The 25,747-nt window shown below is 36.9% G+C and overlaps 1 long non-coding RNA gene across 1 annotated transcript in view; it reads left to right on the top strand.

Moving 5' to 3' along the window:
• The first annotated feature begins 3,073 nt into the window (after positions 1 to 3,073).
• The window catches only part of LOC142828983 (uncharacterized), a 29,248-nt gene continuing 6,574 nt past the window's right edge, over positions 3,074 to 25,747 (top strand). Inside the window, exons 1-2 of the long non-coding RNA XR_012903183.1 lie at positions 3,074 to 3,212; positions 14,857 to 15,046. This is a non-coding gene — a long non-coding RNA (uncharacterized LOC142828983). The remainder of the gene's footprint in view (positions 3,213 to 14,856; positions 15,047 to 25,747) is intronic.

Below are 25,747 nucleotides of genomic sequence, written 5' to 3'. Positions count from 1 at the left end.
CGCTTCATTAGCATAAAAATGGCTGCCGCTTTTTTGCCGCTTTTTTTATGCTAATGAAGCGGGGGAGATTTAAATCCCCGCTTCATTCGCAATTGCGATACGTCTAATTTACATCCCTTTTATGAAAAAGGGATGTAGTCTAGACGTAGCCTAAATGTTTCATTAATCTATAAAGTGCTACCAGACCATTTTTTTGTTTTTTCTGTAACAGACTAACTCGGCTACCCCCTGAAGCTCATGTATATTTCTGTTACTTGATTAGATGACCTTAACTTCTAGAATCAGGTTTCCAGTGTAAATAACTTCAAATGTAAATTTCAAATTCTTTTTACACAAATAATCTACACTAGTTCTTCAAAATTCACTGAATATTTATTAAGAACTATTTGAAAAAATTGAAAATGTAAATGAAAAACAAGACAAACTGATTTTAATTTCTATTATTTATAAATACTTTGTTAAACGTTACTGCCAATAAATTCATTCAGTGGAATGTTTTTAGAATATGAAGACAAAAGAGGTTTAAATACAAATAATTGAATATGTTTAAAAGTTGAGAGGAAAATCAACAGAAAAGTTTTTGTTGCATTTGCTATACTGCAGTGTGTGTGAGCTGAGAATGTTAAGGCCCTAATACTACAAACACTTATGAGTGTTCTTGACACATGTGAGTAATCATATTGAAATCAGTGAAAGTACTCAGATGCATAAAGTAATGCATAAAGTCTCAATTCTGCAAACACTTATGTCTTGCTTTAATATAAGTACCATGAGCAGTTGCATTGAGTTAATTTGAGAATGTAGCAATTGTCTGTTTTCATTCACATAATTGCTATTAGGGCATTTAGTGTACTGGATGAGGGATCATAAGTTGTGTTAGGCATGAATCGTGAAAGTTGTGTTGCAGGAGGTGTTAATCACATTAGTAACAGAGACATGTCTATGGGTTTTGTATTTGTTGTTCTGGTGCTGTTTTGAGTTGGTGTTTCTTGCTCTATGATACTTTGCTTTTGATGATGAGTTTAAAAAGATGTGGGGAGGGAGGGCTTCTGAAGGCCAAATGAGGAAATTGAGGAAAGATTTCTTGCAAAATGAGTTCCTTATCAAGTACAAGTTGTGTTTGATTAATGATAACCTGTGTGGATTCCTGTGTGAAGGGGTAGTTGACAGCTACGGGTGCATGGTCAGAAGGAGGCTTATTTCTCTATTGAAGCAGGGGTATTTGGGTAATCCATTCCATAATCTTCACTATTTCTCTGGTGGAGTATCCTTGTTTAAAGGTAGTTTTGAGTGTGTCAAGGTATATATCCAAGACTTTCACCTCAGAGCATGTTCTGTGGTATCTAAGTGCTTTTCTTTAGATAACATCAGATTTCATGGTGTGTTTGGGGGTGCTTATTTGATGTGTGAATGAAGTGTGGTGATCTGTGTGTGTCTTACATATATAGTTGTCTGTAGGGTTCTATTATGAATCAGCAGTGTGATGCTGTTGCAAAGAAAGTAAACATGATTCTGGGATGCATTAACAGGTGTGTTGTGAGCAAGACACGAGAAGTCATTCTTCCGCTCCACTCTGTGCTGGTTAGGCCTCAATTGGAGTATTGTGTCCAGTTCTAGGCACCGCATTTCAAGAAAGATGTGGAGAAATTGGAAAGGGTCCAGAGAAGAGCAATGAGAATGATTAAAGGTCTAGAGAACATGACCTATGAGGAAAGACTGAAGGAATTGGGTTTATTTAGTTTAGAAAAGAGAAGATTGAGGGGGGACATGATAGCAATTTTCAGGTATCTAAAAGGGTGTCATAAGGAGGAAGGAGAAAACTTGTTCATCTTGGCCTCTGGGGATAGAACAAGAAGCAATGGGCTTAACTGCAGCAAGGGAGGTTTAAGTTGGACATTAGGAAAAAGTTCCCAACTGTTAAACACTGAAATAAATTGCCCAGGGAGGTTGTGGAATCTCCATCTCTGGAGATATTTAAGAGTAGGTTAGATAAATGTCTATCAGGGATGGTCTAGACAGTATTTGGTCCTGCCATGAGGGCAGGGGACTGGACTCGATGACCTCTCGAGGTCCCTTCCAGTCCTAGTATTCTATGATTGCTGAAGCTGATCATGTTATCCATGAAACTGATGCTAGTGTGGGAGGGTTCAAGAGTGTTTAACGGATGGGTAATAGTTGTTGACATAGTTGCAGAAATCTATGAAGGAGATTAGGTCATCTGTCCAGAGGATAAAAGTATCATGGATATTCACCCCCATCCTTCAGCTGTAAATCTTGGAAGGGCTTTTATTCCAGAATTTATTTCTTGTGGCCTACACATTTCTCTCACTGCACATCTTATTTTAAAACAATGTCATTCAGACTACAGATGTGGGAGAGTCTGAGAAGTTTGTGTACAAAAAGGCTGTCTGCAATTTTTCTGGTTTTGCTTCCATCTCTTGGTAGAATTTAAAACAGAATATTTAGGTTTTCAGGTTAATTTTATATCGGGTTTCACCCAGCCAGCAGTTACTCTCTACTTCTACAAGCTGCTTTCTGTGTCACTAAGTATTAGATGTATTATCCATAGAGCAGTAATTACCTTTGACACATAATTATTATGGTTTTGATGACAAGAAGGCCTTTTCTTTTCCTGCTTTCATAAAATATATTCCTGAAAGTGCTGGCTTGTTTAATGCAGTTATAGTTTAAAAGCATGTGGATTTAGATTGAACTCTGGGATAAGAAGTGAAATGGAAAAAAAAAAAGAGAGAGAGAAATAGACCATTTGAAAGTTCCACAGATGATCTCACACAAGTAGACTGCTGAAGAGGAAAGAGAGCCTCCAAGTGTTGTTAATGCAAAAAGAGGGAGAGCTGCCTTAACTGCAGCCAGACCAGATCCACAACAGGAAAGGAGTGCTTTTAAAATTAATAAACTGAAGGAGGCTTGGAAAAAAGGGAGGCTCCTGGCAAGGCTGCATAAACTACACAAATGAGTCTCTAATCTTGCCACATGGGCATATTTCCAACTCTGCACTCTGAGTCAACTCCAGCTGCAGGCTGGGATGAGCAGTTTAACAATCCTTAGCAACCCCTTCCCCCCACCCTCTTTTTTTTTCTTTAAATGTTCAGAATCAGAAGTATCATGTTGCTGGAGCCTGGGGGCTATGTGATACTTTAACAGGGCGAGTGCCTGGCATTCCTCCAACCATACCTGCAGCTGTGTTTCTGGTAAGGTTAGAAATCCTACTGTTCTCTACAGTTTCTGCTATCCTCTCCCCTTCTCTTCCTTCCTCTCCCCTGAATTTCTGTGAACATAAGGGTAAAGGGGAGAGGAAGGGATGAACTGGAAACTTTCTTAACACCCTCTACTACCTCCAAAAGGTTATCAAAAATGGGTGCAAAAACTTCATTCTAGGCAGCTGATTTTATCCAAGACTTGATTAGCTTTAAAGGAAACATGAAGGGAGTGTATGCAGAGCCTGGTTTCCATATCCTAATCTGAGAGTTAAATGTGGGTATCAAGGAAACTGTGCTTGTTGCCCATGGGATATTTCCTTTCAGCATGAATCTTTCAGTTAGAGCTAAAACAATGGTTATCAAATGAACATACTAGAAAGCAACTCTAATTTTAGCCTGTTTCATTATTTTAAGGGTTGGTGGGGAAGGGTGAAGAAAAGAGCTGGAGGCTGCTATGAATGACTAATATTGTATTTCAGGCTCTTAAGCCATATTTAGTAATGTGGGGTATAAAAATAAGCTTTCAGTCCAATTTTTTTTTCTACTTGACTTCTGTTTCCTTTCTTCTATTCCTGGTCCTAAAGATGGATTTAACTAATTACTCTTTCAGCTGAATGCTGATAGACATGTATTTATTATTGGTGCTGTAAGTCTTGAAATTTTTTTTCTATAGTGAGTCCATAGACATGTACATTAAACCCCAATTCTCTAGAGCTGTCAGACTAACAGTCCAGCCTAGGGCATAGCAGTATGATAAAGTTTTCAGACCCTGTTTAGTTAAGGCTGAAAACCTGGGACTGAGCCAATCTCTACCACTCAGGGCTCTTTTCACAGTCCAAAATGATTTGGCTTAAACATTTCCAACTGTGATGAGGTCCCATTTCAGTGATTATGCAGTCATTCACTTTTCCACATCAACATCAAAGTCATTAACAACTGAGTATTATTGCATTGGCTGGAATTCAGTTAAGGACTAGAAGGATGTTGCTCTTTATTAAGATAAATCAGTGCCTTGATTATGTCACCCATGAAATAATCAATTTACTGTGTTGGTTAATTTCCTCCCTCTTTGATCTCTGAATGAAATTCAACAGATCATTGTTTCACACAACTAACACAAAAAGGATATTTAAAAAAAATGTATCCACATTTTCTGATGCCTGTAGTCTTGCGTCTATGTAGTCAAGACACATATAAGTGACCTGAGAGCTTTGATTTCATCATCTTTCATGTCAACAGTTTTCTTCAAAAGCTTCAGGGAAAAGTGAAGCAGCAATACCTATTTAGGAGATCCTCCCTCAAAATTCCTGAAGAATCACCCATAGGATGGGGGAAAACTAGCAGATTTGACCTTGAAACCTTTTAGAAGCATAGGTTTATGTCAAAACCAATGAAAATGTTTCCATCTGGAATACATGGTAATTTATTGATAGTCTTTATGAGACTAACTCATTCGGATACCACATTTGAGAATGTTTGAGACATCTGGTCATCTCAGTACATGTAAAATATACCGAGCAAAAACAGAATCTGTATTGCATTGAGTATCGGATCATATTCTGATCTTTATTCCTCTTCACACAGTCAATTTCAAAATTAGTCCCACATCAGCCATTAATTGTCCAGGTTTCTACAACATTCTGAACCCCCTTGTGGAATTAACAATTTCTTTGTGCCACTTTCACAATAAAATGGAAATTCCTCAGTGGATGAAGAAGTTGTTAGCTTGCTAGGTTGTATTTATTAGCAATATGTGGTTGTGGCTCTTCTCACATATATCACTCACAAGGAAACATCCTCAAGGCCTGGTTAAGAAAGACTTATACATGTACTTCTCACTATTCTGCTCCAAGAGACTCTCGTCAGTACCTATAGTTGAGAAAATACATAACATTTTGCAGGGTTGTGTCCTTTTAATGTAATGCACTACTAGATTATATGTACATTTCTGAGATTGTAAGGATAATAACAAACACGTTTTGCTTAATTTATTTTATTTGAATGTTTGGAGGATACAAATACATAGGCATATGAAGCAGATGGCATGACACAATAGAGAGCAGTGTTCTAAAAAGTTCAGAAAGTCAGGTGACTGTACCATGGCTCAGAACAAAGGAAATAGACTGTCCTTTTATTAAAGCAATGAAAAAATAATTTAATTTAATTAAAATGAAGAAAGGAGTGGCATCTTATTACCTATAGATATTTCCGTTGAAACTATACAATATTCTCTGACTTTCTCTGCCCTAAATTGATAGGCTGTTTACTTCAACCTTCATCAATCTTTTCATCTCAGTGTCACTCCTCCATTTTCCTACACCTTTCTCCAGCCTCGCTCTGCCTATTTGTCTATTTAGATACCACTTTCTCATTGTTTCATTATTCTTTCCCATTGGTCGGTATCCATCTGTTTTTATCCCTTGTTTTATATTTAGATTGTAAACTCTTTGACTGCATTTTTGTTTTGTATTGCCTAGTATAATAGGGTCTGGTCCGTGACTATGGTTAGGGTTGCCAGATGGTTTAACCAAAAATACCGAACACTGCCCCCCTCCAAAAAAGTACCCGAGAGTTATTAAAAAAAATAAAAAAAGCATGGCTCCTTTAAGAAATGCCTTTGAGGCTTTTTGCCCGTGGCTATCTTGTTTTCCTGCTCTGAGCCAGAAGATCGCTCCCTTGCAGAACCAGGTAAGTGGGGGGTGGGCCCAGTTGTTGAGTGTGTTGTAGGGTTGCCAGGTGCCTGGTATTTTTGCCTCCTGGCAGGGAAAAACCCCCAGAATATACTGGACATTTTAGGCATCCGGTATTTTCTGAAATTTTTTTACCGGACAGAAGGCAAAAATACCAGACTGTCCTGATCAACACCTGGCAACCCTAACTATGGTTCCTATGCAATATGGTAAATATGTAATAAAGGATGCCTGAATTGAAGGCAGAGATACTTGGAATTTCAGCTAAGTAATATGCAGTATATATATTCCTAAAAAGTTAGAGCCAGATTTTAAGGGTATTTAGAGGCCTAGAAATTATTTTAATGGGTGGTAAGTACCTAGACCCTTTAAAAAATCCCACTAGATTCCTCTCTGCATCTTTAGCCACTTAAATACTTTAAAAAATCTGACCCCTTTTTTCATGTCTTTGGAATGTCCCTGCACAATGTAGTTTTAAGTCCCTTCAAAAGGATTACAGTTCAAACAGGGTTTTTGAGTTAAACATGTACTTTATAATCATTGGTGCCACTTATAGACTTCATAATAGGCCTAATCCAAGCCATCTGATGTCAGTGTAAGACACCCAGTGACTTAACTGGGTTTTGGATCAGATCCTACATTTCATAAATATATCTGACTTTTTCTAGTTTCCATATTTAATGAAATGTCACAAATTAAGCTCTGATCCTGCTATGAGCTCTGTGTAGCTCTAGAGGTCTTCTTGTAGGGAGCTCCTTGCAGGATCATGATCCATCCACATTTTCTTGGCTTCCAGATCCTAATTTATGAGTACAGATAAACAAGATGTAGAAGTATAAATACATATGGATTTAATGAAACATGCTATTAAATTATTGTCATTAAAATACAAAAAGCACAGATTAATAAAAAAAATCATGGTTTTTGTTAACTCAAGCTCCCCATTTATTATTAAAGTGTAATTCATTACCCGTGGTCAATGATATAGATTAAAATGGTAGATAAAGAGAAAACTTTAGCCACAATTTCTTTAAAGGTGACATTATAAATCTCTGTTTCAAAAATTACTTAAGTTGGACAAAGAGTAACATCCTGGCAATTACCATGATTTATGGTGTTTTCCCTGAATGTTTAACATTTTAAAACTTTATTTCTATACACTACTAACCTTGAATGTTTTTTTTATGAGAGTAAACAATTTAAATTAACAAATTATTCTAGCATATTTATAACCCATGAAATCCATTTTTTCTCAAAACAAACTGTTCCATAGTTTAGAATAGGTAGAAGAATGAGCACTGATGGAAGTTCAAATCCATTCGTGTGCTATAAAGTAATTCATCATGCATCGGTCAAAATATTCAGAGGAAAAAAAGAGGAAATTAAATATTGGGAAAGCTAATTCCAAGCACAGTAAATCAGGTTAATCTAATCCATGTAAAAATAGAACCTTGAAATACCTAGGAAATGTCTCAGTTGAAAATCAACCTCACATTTTTTTTAATTCATTTTGTTGCAAGTTGCTAGCTTTATTCATTTCCACTGACTGTTGTCATACATTTATTGTTCTTTTGATCAATTAGTTCTTATTTCTTAATTGAAGCATTTTAGAAGCAGTATTTTAGAAGCAGGATGTACAAATATTATTATATTATTGTTATAAAGTAGTGCATTATATTACAAGGACCCGATCTTGCAAAGATCTCAACCTGTATGTTCTCAACTTTATTTACTGTTACTTATTTTGAATTGAATGTATAGCAACTGCAAGTTATGTCAAGCTGCTGATGAGTATTATTTCTTAGAATTTCCATTAGGTCATAGACTTAAAGTTCTCTAAGCAGATGACTCAGACTCCAGGCTGAATTTTGAACACACATTTAGCTTTTGTAATGTAGCTTCAGGCAGTAGCAAGCAAGTTAAACCATCATTTGACTGACTTTTATTAACTCTGATTTGTAAGGTTGATAGGCTCAGGCATGCAACTGATAGACAGGTTTTTGTCATCCAGCCAAGAGAAAAATCCTATAGAAATGTAAAGACAACAGACAACGTTCCTGCAATTCACTGTGCTTTGAATATATTCTTTATATTTTTAATTGTTGTTTTATTGTAATATACATATCATGCATGTCTGAGCTGAAGTGTATCAATTATTTCATGATTCCTCATGAAAACTAATTTGTTACATGCAAAAAAAGATCCCATGCTTTGGGCTATATTTTATGACAATATAAATGTATTTTCTCCACCCTCCCCTCTCCCCCAATACCTCAACTTAAATTCAACTCAGAGCCAATGTAAAAATAATGCAATGGTTTCCTTGTACTAGAGTGAGCCTTCCACACAAGCCATGAGCAAGGGAGCACATAGTGGTTTTGTCCTGGGAACAGACCCAAAGCCAGACTATGACAATGTGGTTCCCAGTTGTCATTTTTCTCCAGGGGAGATATTATAATTAAAAACCTGCAAATTTGTGGATCTCCGCTTTATCTGTGGGTATCTGCATTCATAGATGTCAATGTGCATATCTGCAGCTCATTTTTGTCGGTATAGATGTGGATGCAGCTACAACTTTTGCATCTGTACAGGGCTCTAACAAAAATGCCAACCCTGTACCAGGCACCGATTACTTCCTCTGCTGCACCTGCTCAGCTGCCCTAGGCAGCAGATTGAATGGGATGGGCAGCAAAGACTTAGATTGTAAACTATTTGGGGGCAAGGACTGTCTTTTTGTTCTGTGTTTGGATAGCACCTATCACAATGGGGTCATGTTTCATGACTGGTGCTCTTAGGTGATACAGTAACACAAAGAATATATCATAGTAATACTAAAAGTCCTCCCTTTTTCCTATCCACCCATAAACTCATTCAAAATGCAGGACAATGTAGCACTTTAAAGACTAACAAGATGGTTTATTAGATGATGAGCTTTCGTGGGCCAGCCCAAGAAAACCAACAATAGAACACCACTTGTCATCACCTACAACCCCCAACTTAAACCTGTCCAACACATTATCAATAAACTACAGCCTATATTGGAACAGGATACCATACTCAAAGAGGCTTTGGGAGACAGACCCATAGTCTCCTATAGACAACCACCTAACCTCAAGATGATTCTTACCAACCACCACAGGACATACCACACTAATACCAACCCTGGTACCTTCCCTTGCAACAAACCCCGTTGCCAGCTTTGTCCACATATTCATTCTGCTGATACCATTATTGGACCTAACCAAGTGAGTTATAAGATCAAGAACACATATTCCTGCGCATCCAGAAATATAATCTACGCTATCATGTGCCGAAAGTGTCCGTCTGCTATGTACATTGGACAAACATCTCAGACACTTCGCCAAAGGATTAATGCCCACAAAACAGATATCAGACAAGATCACAAAGAGAAAACAGTTTCTTGCCACTTTAACCAGAAAGGACACTCTCTAAATGACTTAGCCACCTGCATTCTGCTACAAAGACCTTTTACATCTGCACTTGAAAGGGAATCCTCTGAACTGTCATTCATGTTAAAATTCGACACTTACCAACAAGGACTTAACAAGTCTTTGAACTTTCTCACCCATTACCAAGACAGTTTCCCCAATTATCACCTGTAATACCATTAACTCACAAACATCCCACTCTCCCTACCTTTAATATCAGCAATTCACAGACACTTACCTTCCTTCCTCCCCCTTCCCACCCCCCCGCATCCCCCTTCTGTTCTGCAATGTGATTTGTCCTTTTCATATTTGTTCATTTTTTTAAATTGTATCCTTTGGTATATATGGTTGTGACTACTTTCTTCCACTATTTGATCTGAGGAAGTGGGTCTGGCCCACGAAAGCTCATCATCTAATAAACCATCTTGTTAGTCTTTAAAGTGCTACATTGTCCTGCATTTTGCTTCAACTACCCCAGACTAACACGGCTACATTTCTATCACTAATAAACTCATTCAGGTATGCAAGATGGGAAACTGCATGTACAAAGGCTGCTGTCCTTTTCATTAGGTCAAATTTGCTATTTGCTGCAATCCTAGCACTCTCTGCTCTCCCCAAGTGGATTAGTACAATGCAAATCAAGGGCCAGATCTGAACTAATCCCAGGATTAAAAGTTTGCAGGATGTCCCATTATCCTTTTAAAGGTTGTTGTGTATGTAGTGTTATTGAAGGTTTGGGAAAAATTACAACTTTACATACAACCAATTTTCGCTATGAACATTCAGTAACCATTAACTCTTCTCTTGGGAATAGTTGTAATTTGTGATTTGGGCTTCATTACCTGTTGTATTTAGCTGCATTTTTGTAAATGAATACATCATAGGATTTCATCCGGCAATCTTCTTTCTGGGAATGGGCCCAGAGGTGTATTTATTTACGTAACACCATGTTCATTAACACAGTCAGCTGAATCCTTGTAAACATACGAGCTTAATATTCTTAATATTCTTTGAAACAGAACCTTGAAATCTGCTTAACTACCTGGCATTTTTATATCCTCTCTTTCTCCGAAAGGCTGCCAATCAGGCATCTTAGTTTCAGTGAAGTGAAAGCCAATTCTGCCCAGTAAATGAGCTCTTCCTTGCAGTTTGCACCCTCCCATCGTAGGTTGAAATCTTCATCTCTATTAACCCACGTGCTGAGAGAAATTGCATTGTAAATCTATAGTAATATTCATTGTTTTTAACTTTTCATGGATGTCCTGGTCTCACTAGTCAGGCCAGTCCTCTGATTCCATTCTCCATTTAGTCCTACTGGGCAACCAAAGTTCTTTATCACCAGGTGAATAGCCAAGTGAAACAAAACCCAAATTTTATAGGTAGACTTTTCCCCACCCGTCCTGCTAGAGGCAGAATGATAATGAAACCAGACAAAGACATTTCCTTCCACTCCTGCCAGACAATATTACTTCTGTTAAACAGATTACAGTATATTCTGTAGACAATGTTTGGCATGCTGGTTTCTCCCTCCCCAAGGAGGGATACTTCTCATGTCAGTGGGACTCTACAGAAGCACAGCAGTCAGCTGCAGTATTGGTGCCTAATGAGTTGCAATCAAGGAGCATGAGCTAACCTTTCCCAGTCAAAATCAAACCAAGCTAAAATTTAGAGCTCTTCACTTTTTTTCTTTAGTTGAATATTGTTACCCTTTATACTGTAGTTTGAAATCCTTATTGTGAGTGTGGAAACTACAGGAGTAAACTATACATAATCTCAACAGATTGCTGATAAACCCATACCTAGGTGACTATTTATCTTGTATTTTTAACTGATGTCCAACAAGAGGCTTCTAATGAGCATTTGTTTAGATGAATAGCATGTTTTCAAAAGTATTATTATGAAAAGCACCAAATACAATGCAGTTGCATCAATAGTACTAGGAATAAAACAATATTGGGTTAGTGTATTTTGAGAATAAATTTGCTTTATATTTTTCATACAGATATTCTTTATTTTCCTGAAATGTAGATAGTGACCCTATATACTTAAAAAATAAGAAACACTTACAGAAACCATTTACACTGTACGGTTACTTTTACCATTTCACTGACCTTGGACAATAGAAACCGTCTGTTCATTTTCATTTTGTTTCTTGCCAATTACACTTACTGGTTCTTATGCTTTACTGTTGTGTCTTGGTTGTACAGAGCTGTAGGGAAATAATGACCTTATAAAAATACTGATTTAGCATTTTTAAAATCAGGAAAGCATGTTGTTTTCATATGGAGATGGTTTGTGTATTTTTTGATTCTCCTTATACAAGCATTATAGTGCAATTTCTTTATCATGAAAGTACAACTTATAAATGTAGATTGTTTTGTTACAAAACTGAAAACAAAAACAAATTAATTTAAAACATTAGAGCCTGCTTGTCCACTCAGTCCTTCTTTTTGTTCAGCCAATAGCTAGAACAAACACATTTGTTTACATTTATGGGAGATATAGCTGCCCAGTTCTTATTTACAATATCCCCAGAAAGTGAGAACAGGTGTTTGTATGGTACTTTTGTAGCTATTGTTGGAAGGCATTTATCTGCTAGATATATTAAACAATTCTATGCCCCTTCATGCTGCAGCCTCCATTCCAGAGGATATTCTTCCAAGCTGATGATGTTTATTTAAAAAAAATGTAGTTAATTAAATTTGTCACTGAACTATTTGGGGGAGAATTATCTGTCTCTAGCTCTGTTTTACTGCTAGTTTTACAAGAACAATGCTCCAATGCAGAAACTACAGAACCCAAACCACCAGAAAAGAAAATCAACTTTCTGCAGTGGTATCTGACTCAGATGACGAAAATGAACATCCATTGGTCCACAATTCTTTGGGTGGTTGTTGAGCAAAACCCATTATCAGCATAGACACATCTTCTGGAATAGTGGGTGAAGCATGAAGGGACATATGAATATTTTGCAATGATAGTTTTAATACTGCCATTCAAATGCTTGTTCTCATTTTTAGGCCATATTGTGTACAAGAAGTGGGCAGCGTTATATCCTGCAGATATAAACAAACTTGTTTGCTCAATTGTCAGAAGAAGCAGGACTAAGGGGACTTTTAGGCTCTGAAGTTTTACATTATTTTATTTTTGAATGACATTTTTGTATTTTAATTGTACATTTGTAAGTTCAAATTTCATGATAAATAGATTTTACTACAGAATTTTCAGTAGGTGAATTAAAAAATATATTTTGTTTATTGTATGAATATTTGTCTGCAATTGCAAGAAATTATATTAATGGTATTCTCTTGTTGTTTAGCAGTATGATTAATCACACAATTAATCACAATTAAATTTGAATTGATTGACAGACCTAGTATAAATTAAGCCCTGAAGTTACAACTGTAGAGACTAATCAATTTTAATAGACAACTTTTAATCTCACTGTACCTTGTGTTGATCTGTGCTATAACTTCTGGCAATGTTTTTCACTACTGTCACTAAAAGCAGCTCAATTACAGCATATCCTTTTAACAAGTTTGAAACAAAATATGCTGAGGATACTAAGAATGTGCCAAGTATGTTATTCCCACTGCCAATTTCAGTACCAGTAAATTATCCTCTGTTGTGCAAGTCATTGCCTGTTACTGTTCACAGATTATATGACTATACATTCAGCTTTCATTCATTACCTACTATTTTTGTGAAATAATTTGGAGGTATTTTTACATGCATATAAATGATTACATAAAAATTCAGAAAAGGAAAAAATCTATTATTTTTCACAAATTGTTCTCTATTTTTATATGTAGCATAAAAGAAGTCTAAGATTTCAATTCCTACTGATCCACAACACAGATATCCCTTATTTGCATGTTGAACTATCACATTTGATTTGACTGCACAATGCTGAGTTCTGTGTGCACAATTGCTGAATTGGGTTTGGTGTTTACCAACATTGTTTTGGGTTTTATTGGTATTAGGAAGGCTGATTTAGGGGGTGCATAAGGTGGTGTGTGTGTGTGTGTGTATGTTAAAGTTAGTGGCTTAGTTATTCAGAATTCATTGCAGGGAAATTTTCAAACCAATCAACCATCAAAGTTGGGTGCAGTGTTATTGTCTCTTAATTTGGATACTGGAAAATGTAAGATTAGGGATGTACCAGGTCACTGACATTCACTGGAAAAGTGGGGTGGAAAGTTGGCCTGGGATGACTAACTCTTTTTGGGTACGTCTACACTTGTTCCCTATCTTGAGATAGGGATGCAAATATAGTGTACCAAAATTGCTAATGAATCACGGGATTTAAATATCCCATGCTTAATTAGCATAATCGTGTCCAGCTGCCATTTTGAAATTGCATTATTGTGAAAGAAAACGCCCCATGTAGTAGCGTTATTTTGAGAGAAAACCCTTCTCTCGAAATAATTGTTACTCCTCATTTTATCTTTTTTCTCTTGAAAAAAGGGTTTTCTCTCGAAATAAGGCTGCTACATGGGGCATTTTATTTCGCAATAACACGATTCCAAAATGGCAGCCGGACGCGATAATTCTAATTAAGCACGGGATATTTAAATCCCTCTCTTCATTAGTAATTTCGGTACATTATATTTGCATCCCTATCTTGAGATAGGGAGCAAGAGTAGACGTACCCTTTGTGATAGTGGTATGTTCATTGGCTTATGTTGGAAGATAGCTGATCTGCCCTCAGTAGCTGAGTTGTCTGGTCACTGACCTGGGTGATCTCCTGGGTATAACTAGATCAATGAATGATTTACAGGCACAAAATCAGATGCTCCCACCTCTTTCTTTTGTTTCACTTGGTTTGTTGTTTTACTTTGGACTGCATCTTTTCAATACCTTTTTAGATAAGAATTGACTTCGTTCTATGCTATATGACCTTTTGGATGAGGTCCAGGTTCTAGCTATAAGTATCTGAAAGGGAATTTGCCTGGCATAGGGGATCTTCCTGCTTGAGGAATACTCACAGGGGAGGTTCCTGTGTCATCCACCACCAACTCTGTTTCTACATAGGGGGCATGTTAGTGGATGAAAGTTTGTACTGGAGCAAAATTCTGCTGGGATAGGCTTTGTGAAGATCTCTACCCGAGGCATAAAACAAGAGTAATCCTTTGTCTACTCCTATTCTTTCCTGGTCCAGCACTACCACAAATGAGCTATCTGATTTAGGAAAATGTACTTAGATGCTTGATAGTTCCTCTGGCTCTCAGAGCTGAAAGAACAAAAATCTATCCTATTAGATGTAATTGAAGAGGTAGTAATTTGTAATATTAAAATAGCTCTACATGGTCTTCCAAAACCAGATAGAACTGAAATGAGTTCATCTGGTGCTACAAATGAATGAGCAAGCTCTGGCTTTTGGCACTACTGGTATTCAACTCATCCTATACAAATGGTATGTAATATGCAGGCCTCAGGGTTACATTTATCTTTTCCTTCTTTGTCTTAATATTAACCCTTTTTCTTTTGTTTTAGATACCAGTCCTTCTTTATCAGCATTCATCCAAGGGTTCTAAAATAACTCAGATGGGAAATTGCTGAGCTATTATCTGTGGTTTGTAACCTATCCTTTAAATTGGCTTCCATACCTAATGACTGGAAGGGAGACAACGTGACACCAATATTTAAAAAGGGCTCTAGAGGTGATCCTGACAATTACAGACCGGTAAGTCTAACTTCAGTACTGGGCAAATTAGTTGAAACAATAGTAAAGAATAAAATTGTGAGGCATGTAGAAGAACATAATTTGTTGGACAAAAGTCAACATGGTTTCTGTAAAGGGAAATCATGTCTTACTAATCTATTAGAGTTCTTTGAAGGGATTAACAAACATGCAGACAAGGGGGATCCAGTAGATATAGTATCTTTAGATTTTCAGAAAGCCTTTGACAAGGTCCCTCACCAGAGACTCTTGTGTAAATTACATGGCCATGGGATAAAAGGGAAGGTCCTTTCTTGGACTGAGAATTGGTTAAAAGACAGGAAACAAAAGGTAGGAATAAATGGTATATTTTCAGAATGGAGAGGGGTAACTAGTGGTGTCCCCCAAGGGTCAGTCCTGGGACCAATCCTTTTCAACTTATTCATAAATGATCTGGTGAAAGGAGTAAACAGTGAGGTGGTAAAGTTTGTGGATGATACCAAACTGTTTAGGATAGTCAAGACAGAAGCAGACTGTGAGGGACTCCAAGAAGATCTCACCAAACTGAGTGATTGGGCAACAAAATGGCAAATGAAATTTAATGTGGATAAGTGTAAAGTAATGCACATCATGAAAAATAACCCCAACTATACATACAGTATGATGGGGGCTTATTTGGCTATGACAAATCAGGAAAGAGATCTTGGAGTTATCGTGGATAGTTCTCTGAAAACTTCCACACAGTGTGCAGCGGCGGTCAAAAAGGCAAATAGGATGCTAGGAATTATTAAGAAAGGGATAGAAAATAAGACCCAGAATATCTTACTGCCCCTGTATAAAACTATGGTATGCCCACATCTTGAATACTGTGTACAGATATGGCCTCCTCACTTCAAAAAAGATATTTTGGCCTTGGAAAGGGTTCAGAAAAGGGCAACTAAAATGATTAGGGGTATGGAACGGGTCCCATATGAAGAGAGGTTAAAGTGACTGGGACTTTTCAGTTTAGAAAAGAAGAGACTGAGGGGGGAGATGATAAAGGTATATAAAATCATGAGTGGTATGGAACGGGCAGATAAAGAAAAGTTATTTATTGGTTCCCGTAATAGAAGAACTAGAGTACACCAAATGAAATTAATGGGTAGCAGGTTTAAAACTAATAAAAGAAAGTTCTTCTTCACACAGCGTGTAGTCAACCTGTGGAACTGCTTGCCAGAGGAGGCTATGAAGGCTAGGACTATAACAGAGTTTAAAGAGTAGCTAGATAATTTCATGGAGGTTAGGTCCATAAAAGGCTATTAGCCAGGGGATAGAAATGGTGTCCCTGGCCTCTGTTTGTCAGAGTCTGGAGAAGGATGGCAGGAGACAAATCGCTTGATCATTGTCTTTGGTCCATCCTCTTTGGGGCACCTGGTGCTGGCCACTGTTGGCAGACAGGCTACTGGGCTAGATTGACCTTTGGTCTGATCTAGTACGGCCGTTCTTATGTTCTTATCAGTTGTTTCAGGTTCACAGGGATATTTATGGTTTAATAAACAGGCATGCCTGCACGGTGCAGATGTGATGTTATTATAAATAGGTAAGAAAATGGCTTAATGTGTATTTTATACAGTATGGTTCTATATAGGAATATATATGACTGATATAGGTCAAGATACAGGGAGAGGTCAAGAGATTGGTTGATGTCATGTTTGCATATTCAGGAAAGGATAGTTGATGCCGAACTTTTAATTCCAGGTTAAGTATATTCTGAATAAATGATACCTGTATATATGAGAGAATAATATTTTCTACATGTATTAAAGCCAGAACTGGTGTTTATCCTCATCTTTTCAGTGTCTCACTCTGGGTATGACTACACAGCAAAATTATTTTGAAATAAATAGGGTTATTTTGAAATAACTTAGTTTGCATCTACACAGCAGGCAGTTATTTCTAAATAATGTTGAAATACTGTCAAGCTAGAGGACACTGTGTAGACACTTCCAATTTTGAAATAAGCTATTTTGAAATAAACTACGCAATTGACCCAGCTCAATTCGAGTTAAGCCCTGCTGTGTAGATGTGCCCTCACTGAGGCCTGGTGCTCTCCAAACCAAATTTCGGTCTGTCTTATCCAAGCTATGATTTATTCCAGGACTAGCCTTCAGAAGTGCTAACACTGAGAGTCCTTTTTTTCTATGACTCCTAGACAACACTACATCCATAGATTTTTGTGTGCTCTTCAAAAGACTAGAGTTGTTATTTTAATGTTGTATCATTTCACTGCATTTTACTACTTGCCAATTTAGATTCTAACTGATCACATGACATACACAACAAATGCCCTAATATGGCAATGAGTTCTACAGAAATTTTCTAAGCTACTTTGCAAAGCAGGAGCTGTCATCTGGTGGGTGATCAACTAAAAGCGGGGGGGGGGGCATAAAGTGAGTTCATCAGGTGCTTCAAATGAATAAGCAAGATCTATCTTTTGGCACTTCTGTTATATTACTTGTCCCATACAACTGGTATTTAATATGCAGGCCTTGGGGTTACATTTATCCAATTAACTTTCTTTATCTTCATATTAACCCCTTTTATTTTGTTTTAAATACCAGTACTTTTCTTTCAGCTGATTCAAGTTCATAGGGATATTGAGCACAGAAGCTTCAAAGGGAAGAACAAAGAATGAAGGTTTTGGATTAAGCTAGATCAGCCTATCTCAAAATAGGGTAGAATGAGATTAGGGATGTGATGGGATTTGAGGAGGAGATCTGTTTGGGAAGTTAGAAGAAGAATAATGATGGAGGAGGGAAGAAGTGTAGATCTTTGGAGACAGGACTAAACTTGGGCAAGCATTTAAAACTATTGGAACTCTCTTAACCAAGGCTTTATTATGATATTTTAGAAGGTACACAAACACTTGTTTAAACATACATAGTGGTTAGGTATCATTTAGAGGAAAAATAATTTCCACATGGTTTTTCTTACTGATTTACAAAATAGTTTCTGATCCATCCAGCCTTTGGGTAACTGTTTATTACTCACTACTCTAAATCAATAAGTGAAATATGTTACAATAAATGCAACAGAGATTTATATTATCCACAGAAAAGACTATGGTAAAAGAACTTTATTATAGTTAGAAATTCAAGCATTCAGAAGCTAGGAAATGCCAGAATTTAGCTTTCCTGTGTAATCTTAATTTGGCCCCCTTGTGCATGCACATTATGAGATGATCACATATTTTTCCCCTCTTTATTCATATCAATCAGCTTCTTCCTCCACATTGCGTAGGCCCAGCAGAGGGGTCTTGGGCAGTACAGAAGAAACATATTTCATGCTCACAATTCGGGCACATCTAGACTGCGAGGATCTATTGGAAAAAGATACGGTAAATGCACTCTGCATTTTGCATATCTTTTTCTGATACTTTTGTTGGAAGAGGCTTTTCCAAATGTGGCCCGTCTAGACTGGGCCAAATTTCAGAAAAACCCCCTCTTTCGAAAGTCCCCTTCTTTCTCATGGAATGAGGAATACAGAGGCTTCTGAAAGAGCGTGTTTGCTTTTCTACAAAAAAAAAAAAAAAAAAAAGCAGAAGAGCAAACTCATTCCCTGGACCCGGTGGAGGTTTTTTAGGATATCTCCAGTATCCCAACACCCTCCCCACCTACAGTCTATCTATACCCTTCTGGTGCCTACCATACCCTGTAGTAACTCAGGGCTTCAATGGCAGGGAAAGCCCTGCTTAGTCTGAAGCTACAGATATATACTGAATCTTTGAGGAATGTGGGTGTGAAGTTCTATTTAGTTTCAGAGGTTTATGACTTGTCTAAATGAAGGTTGATTTTTATGTGTATGACAAAAGACTGAAGACTAGCATAAAGGCCATCCCTCTGCCGATTTTCATGTCCCTTCTCCAAAATATGAGGTCACTAGAGCTTCTCAAGGAAAAAATCACCAGAATTTTTGTAATATATCTTTTCTCAGCCTTGTTCTTGGAAGTAGCAGAACAGTTTTGGCCAAAATTTAAAAAGAAAAAATCTTGAGGCAGACACCTAGTATGGAAAATTTCAGCTCCAAAGGTTAAAATTTGATTATTCAGTTACTTATATTTAATGGATGCAAGTGTAAGTGTACCTATTGTCTATTTATATAAGACAGACTTAACATGTAGTGTCATACTGTAATGACATTTTAGTACAATGAAGTATAATGAAATATTTAAGGACAGTTAAGGATAAATCCTGCTCTCCTTTCATATGTATGTAGACTCTTTGAACCAAGTGGGATTATTTGAATGAATGGATTTCACTGTTAATATAAAAGAACAATTGAATATGATTTTGAAAGAAGATGCTGAAATGCCATAAAAGTACAGTAAATAAGAAACTGTAAAGTGTGAAATGATCTCACATTTCTAGTTAAAGTTTGTTCATCCTCCGAGAGCAACAAGATGGATGGGACAGTAAAAGAGAGAAAAAGGAGAAGGGAGGAGTAAAAATGAAATGTTAGAAGAGATTATTTGAGGCCAGCTCCTCAACTCTGTCTGCCCCTGTCACCATTGCTGCAGCCACAGGTCAGGGTGAAGTGAAACTGACAATAGTTATAAATCATGCTGTAAGACTAGAATGTAAAATGAAAACAACCGCTACTTCAGATGTTGTGAGTAAGGTACAGGAAAAGATAGAATCAATTGAAGATGTTCTCTTAAAAGGAAAGTAGAAATTCTGATTACATTTAAGTAATTTGAAAAACAAAAAACTCAGATTTTTTTTTTTATATAATACAAAGACACAGCTTGCCCCATCCTTTACCCAGTCAGATATGTTGGAATGCTGGAGTTACGATCAGGGCTAGAAAAGTTCTTTGACACATTCCTGATATTTCTCTTTGAACTGCCAGGTCAGGAAAAACGCTTCCACCCCAGCCCTAAAAATGCTCTCATAGATGATTTGAGATAATGGGAACTGTGAAGCAAAGCAAAGGACCTTGAAAAACAGCATTTTTTGTGGTAAAATGCTTCCTGCAGCTGGACTGATGGTTTGTAGAAAGGTGGCCAAGTGGCTATTATTCTTCATTCTCTTCAGGCTGCAGAGCCAGGAATTTGGAGGTTTTGGTTCCACAATCACTTCTATGCCTAGTTTGAAGTCACTGTACTGTGGGTGAGTTGATAAAGGGAAGGACATTCACTTCCATAGTAACAGAGAAGGTAATTGCAGTGACTCTAGCAAAGGCAACTACATCACCTACCATTCCAAGAGAGAGACTTCAACTGTCTGTTGTCACACCATTGCCATGGAAGTAAAAATTAATTATTTGTAGATATACCTCCTTGTCAGTCTTTGAGAACACAGAACCGCACAATACAGGGTAAAGGAGAGAAATTATCACTTTTTTTGTGGAATCTAAAGAGTTCTACATGGGAATATTTTAAGAAGGGATCCCAGTGCCTTAGCTTGCACTGTGGAACTGGATTCATTAGAAGGTGATGTCTGTGATTAGTTACTGTAACTGTTTTATATACTTAACTTGAGAATGAGTGACAATTGGTAATAATACAGGTAAATTAATGGAGTCTCTTTCTGGCTACTTCTATTTTTGAAATGTCCCTGTTCCTATTGAGTGAGGCAATTTGAACAGCAGTTTTAGGAGTCAGTAAAGTTGTTGAGATTTTGGTTAGTAGAGTTATGTGACACTTGAGATGTTAGGGTCCTAGACCATGAAAGAGATTGGGTTTGAAGGTCACACTTTAGAGATTGGGGCTACATTTAGACTGCAGGCTTCTTTTGGAAGAAACTTTTCGGGAAGAGATCTTCTGAAAAAACTTCTTCCAAAAGAAAGTGTCCACACACAAAAGTGCATCGAAAAAGCGATCTACTTTTTGAAAGATAGCGTCCACACTGAATGGACGCTATCTCGCATTTAAGCTATGATTGCTATGGATAGAGTGGCCACCAGGGCACCTGTGCTTTTTCCTCTTTCCTCTTCTTTCGAAAGAACTTCCTCTTCCCTGTCCCTACATGCCTTTTTTCTGAAAGAGCTCTTTTGGAAAAAGGCTTCTTACTCATAGTTAGAGGTTTACCAATGTTGGAAAAACTCCTCGTTCTTTCAATTTTCTTTTTCCGAAAGAACGCGATTGCAGTGTGGACGTAAGTGAAGTTTTTTTGGAAAAACAACTGTTTTTTTTTAAAAAACTTTGTAGTGTAAGACATAGCCCGAGACAAAAAAGTAAGGAAAGTAAAATGATTAACGTGCCAAGTAGTTGTTCAGACTTGGAGTTTGTCATTAAAAGTCAAATAATTAAAGCATTAATTCATCACATTGCTTATCTAAGTATAACCTCTGCAACTTTTTTAGAACTTTAGGAGCAGAGAGACTATTTTACTGCTGTATTTTGCACTGGAGAAACTGTTCATTTCTGGTTTCAACAGTTCAAGAAGGAGGTTAATAAGTTAGAACAGGTTTAGAGAAGAGCCAGGAGAATGATTAAAGGATTAGAAAACATGCCTAAAAAGTTACAGACTCCAAGATCTCCGTCTCTTTTTAGTTTAACAAAGAGAAAGTAAGGGATGACTTGATCACAATTTATAAATGCTTATATGGGAAACAAATTTATGGTAACAGAAACTTCAGTTTAGCAGACTAAAGAAAAACATGATCCAATGGCTTGAAATTGAAGCTAGATAAATTCAGACTAGAACTAAGGTGCATATTTTTAATTATGAGGGTAACTAATCATTGAAAAAAATAACAGTGTTGTGCTAGATTCTTCATGACCAGCAATTTTAAAATCAAGAATAAGCTCTAGGCATTATCTCAGGGAGGTTCTGTAGCCTATGTTACACCAGTGGTCAGTCTAGTTGATCACACTGTCCATGGACTCTATCAATATCCCAATATGAGGTTGTGATTCAGGACAATCTATGAAAACCGAGAAGAATTATCCACATTCTCCAGGTGGATAAACTGATGCAAAGAGAGGTTGAGGGGCAAATTTTTGAAAAATGACATTTAATTTGGCATTCTTCAGTTTTGGGGTGCTCAACTTTAGACATCTGGGACTTGATTGTCAGCAGCATCAAGGACCCGCAATCCAATTTATGTTAACAAGAGCTATAGATTTACAGCACATTTGAAAATCAGGCTCCTCTACAGGCTAGATTTTTAAAGGCCTTAAGGCAGATGGCAACTCTTAAAAATTTTTGATTCATGTGTCTCAGTTTGAACACTTTGATTTTTAAGTGTATCCCACTTAAAAATTTGGGTCCAGGTCATTTGCTCAAAGCCACAGAGCCAAGAATAGAGTTCATATCCTAGATAGGCATGTAATCCATTTCAGGTATGCATTAAACAAAATCCAATGTAGGTAATTTTATTCTCTCTGCAAGGAAATTAATTGATTGAAAGTATTCTTTATTTCTGCTGCTAGCGCAAGAATTAAAACTCGTTAATTAAAACTATTTTCTTTCACTGATCACTGCGAGATTGGGATTTTTGGATCTATATAATGGCATCTCCTTATATAAATTATTCCACTCTTTTTTTAAAAAAAAATTGCAACTATTTAATGTTCTAAGTAAAATAACTGTAACACGCTCTCTTTCCTCACTTTCACCCAAAAATAGTAATTGCTACAAGGTAGCCATTTAGCAGAATACAACAGTGCTTCACTCTTCAGAACTGAATCGCTTTTATAACTGCACAGTGAAGAAGTTTATGGGTGTGTAAAATAGAAGTGTTGCCCATTTAATTGACAGGTGTCATGTAACTGCAGTTCTTCTGTGTTCACAGCCAAAAACTAGGGATCACCTTTAAAGCTTGGAAAGGAAGACTTTTACTCTTAATGGAAGTAATATATTTAAAGAAATGGTGTGCTGTAACACATAATAAATTCTCTTTTCATCCATAATTTTATCAGTATAAGTAAAAAGTCTCTGGCAGCTACTGATGTTCATAAGATCTGCTGCTAATTGTCTCACTGATTTATTGATGGAAAGAGCATAATTTTCTCTGTGGAATACATCCAATGCATTAACATGTTGGCCTTTATTAAAGGATGCATTTTTTTCTGCTCAACACCAAAAATATCTCTCAAAATTAACAGGAGCTTTAAAAATATCGAAAAACAAATTTTCTTATGCTGTAGACTGGTACAATTAACATTTATTATGACTGGTGTGATTATTATTACATTTAGAATTGATTCATATTTCATATTTTTCTCATATTTGGAAACATGTTTGTGAAATACTTAATATGGCTTAAAAAGATATTAATGCATCGTCAGCAGGCCTCCTATATGGGGAAAAATAGATTTACAGCTTAATTGTGGGGTGTGTAGCTCCACCTGGAAAACTATGAGACTGAAAAAGCATTCTGCAGATTCCACTGCAGGGAATTTTCATTTCCAAGATGCATTATCTATGGGCGAAAACAGGGAATTGGGTATTCATATATTTTATGTGTGTGAAATATGTAGGTTAAAAATAAGTATAGAATCTTGAATTTTGCCAGAATATAATCAGTCCTATTACCACAATTATCAAAATGGTAACAACACACCTTTCATCTGTGGGTTGTATTGTGTTTCACTTGCGTCTTTCATTTTGTCATCAGGTGAGTGCCTTTAATTTCATAAGAGTGGACATATGGTTAGGATCATAGTAGTCAGAGATGGAAAAGACCTGCTAGTTCATCAGTTCTGGATTAGAATTCTCAATAAGAAGTTCATTTAGCTTTGGGAATAAAATATGTGCAAAGAGAGAGCAATGGGAATTATACCACAATGTCATCTCTATCATCTGAAATGTGAGAGCATTTCTATCTGCTTACCTGAGGTTTGATAGCCGTCTTCAACTTTTTAAAGAGAGGTTCCAAAGAAGATGGCGAGAGGCTGTTCTTAGTAGTGATGGATGGCAGAACAAAGAACAATGGTCTCAAATTACAGTGGGGGAGGTATAGGTTGGATATTAGGAAAAACTATTTCACCAGGAGGGTTGTGAAGTACTGTAATGGGTTACTTAGGGAGGTGATGAAATCTGCATCCCTAGGGGTTTTTAAGTCTTGTCTTGACTAAGCCCTGGCTAGGATGATTTAGTTGGGATTGGTCCTGTTTTGGGCAGGGGGCTGGACTTGATAACCTCCTGAGGTCTCTTTTAGCCCTATCATTCTATATTTAGACTCTTACGTATTTTTACTTTCTTATTCCTTTGTCTGTGGGCAGAGAACATGATCCAAGATTTGATTCTAAAATTATTTTTAACTTAATGTCTACATATGTACCTTTTGTCATGATGATATTTGATTAGAGAACCATGCAGTATTTTATATATTTGTAGTCAACTTTTCTGCCTTAGTGTGTATTGACTTTCATTAAAAAAAATACGCCGAGTAAGGAGCTTTATAAATGAGAAGCAAGTGTATGGGGGAAAAAGCCAAGGATGTTTATTTGATGGCTACATCACATCTTTCATCTGAGCGTAAACAGTTGTTTTTTAATGCCCTTTATACGCTATTTCATTTCACTTCATTCAGAAGTTACTCCATTCTATGAAATGTTGAAAATAGTATATTCATTATGACCATCATATATGAAGTCCTATATTCATGGCAAAAAACACTAGAGAAAGTCTTTCTCTAGGACCACTATGCATTGTTAATTTTTTGGTATCCTAACTATACTCTGAATATAACCTGAGTTGTAGATAGTTCACCAGCATCTTGCTCAGATTTGCTTCTGAAGGTCATTCAACTTGTTAGTGGTATTTCACCAGTTCTGAAAAATTCACTGTGCACATCCAGCTGTCTTTTTAGATTTAGGAGAGAAATGATGAAGCACATAAAGGTTTGTCCATGAATATTGTAGAATTACTTATTTATTTCAGCAAGTCCTTTTGCAGCACGTGAGATAAGACAGTTTAGAATCTAAGCTTGCTAGTGCCATTCTTTTATAACTTACTGTCTGAAAGAGGCTTTGAATTGCTTAATTTCATTGCTGTCTTTCATATTCACAAAACAATTGCTCATATACTAGCTATGGCAAAATATCTCTTACTGCTTTTAAGGGACTCATCACAGTATTACCAGTGTCTCCAATGCACTGAGACACAGACCCTACTCATCTGCCTTTTTAGTGTGTGTGTGTGTGTGTGTGTGTGTGTGTGTGTGTGTGTGTGTGTGTGTGTGTGTGTATTTCAGTGCTTACCCCACCTTAGCCTTTCAATTTTCTTGTTTTCCTCCAATTCCAGTTTTACTCTACTCTTGTTCCACTGGATATTTCTACAGTGAATTGCTAATGTCACTGATGATTATATTTTCCTTGAGCTGGCCCACCACTAGCGGCCTTTTGACCTCATTACTGCATTATCCACTCTATGCTACCCATTGTCACACTTAAAATTACCTGCTGCTTTATGATTGTTTCATCTAATACAATTTTGATTTTCCCCACTTACTTTTTAGCTGTGTATTCCAATTTTTGGTGTAATGAATGGAATGATTTGTTCTCAGGGCAGCTTTCAGTGAGCAGATTGACCCTCACTAGACTATACTGTATATAAAATATTGCTCTGATACAATATAGACTAGAGAGGGGCATCCTGGTATCTGTCCGTGCACATGGGTGTGGAATATTGCAGTACTTTAAATAGCAATCTCAGCAGAGTGGGCAAGAGTGGAATTGACTTAAGAGTTGGCTATCCCAGTACTGTGAACCCCAAGTAGTCAAAAGTCATGAAATTG

Source organism: Pelodiscus sinensis, chromosome 4 (genome assembly GCF_049634645.1).
Source record: "Pelodiscus sinensis isolate JC-2024 chromosome 4, ASM4963464v1, whole genome shotgun sequence".
Taxonomy (NCBI): Eukaryota; Metazoa; Chordata; order Testudines; family Trionychidae; genus Pelodiscus; species Pelodiscus sinensis.
Note: the sequence above shows the minus strand (reverse complement) of the source record. Positions and strands in the feature narration are given on the sequence as shown.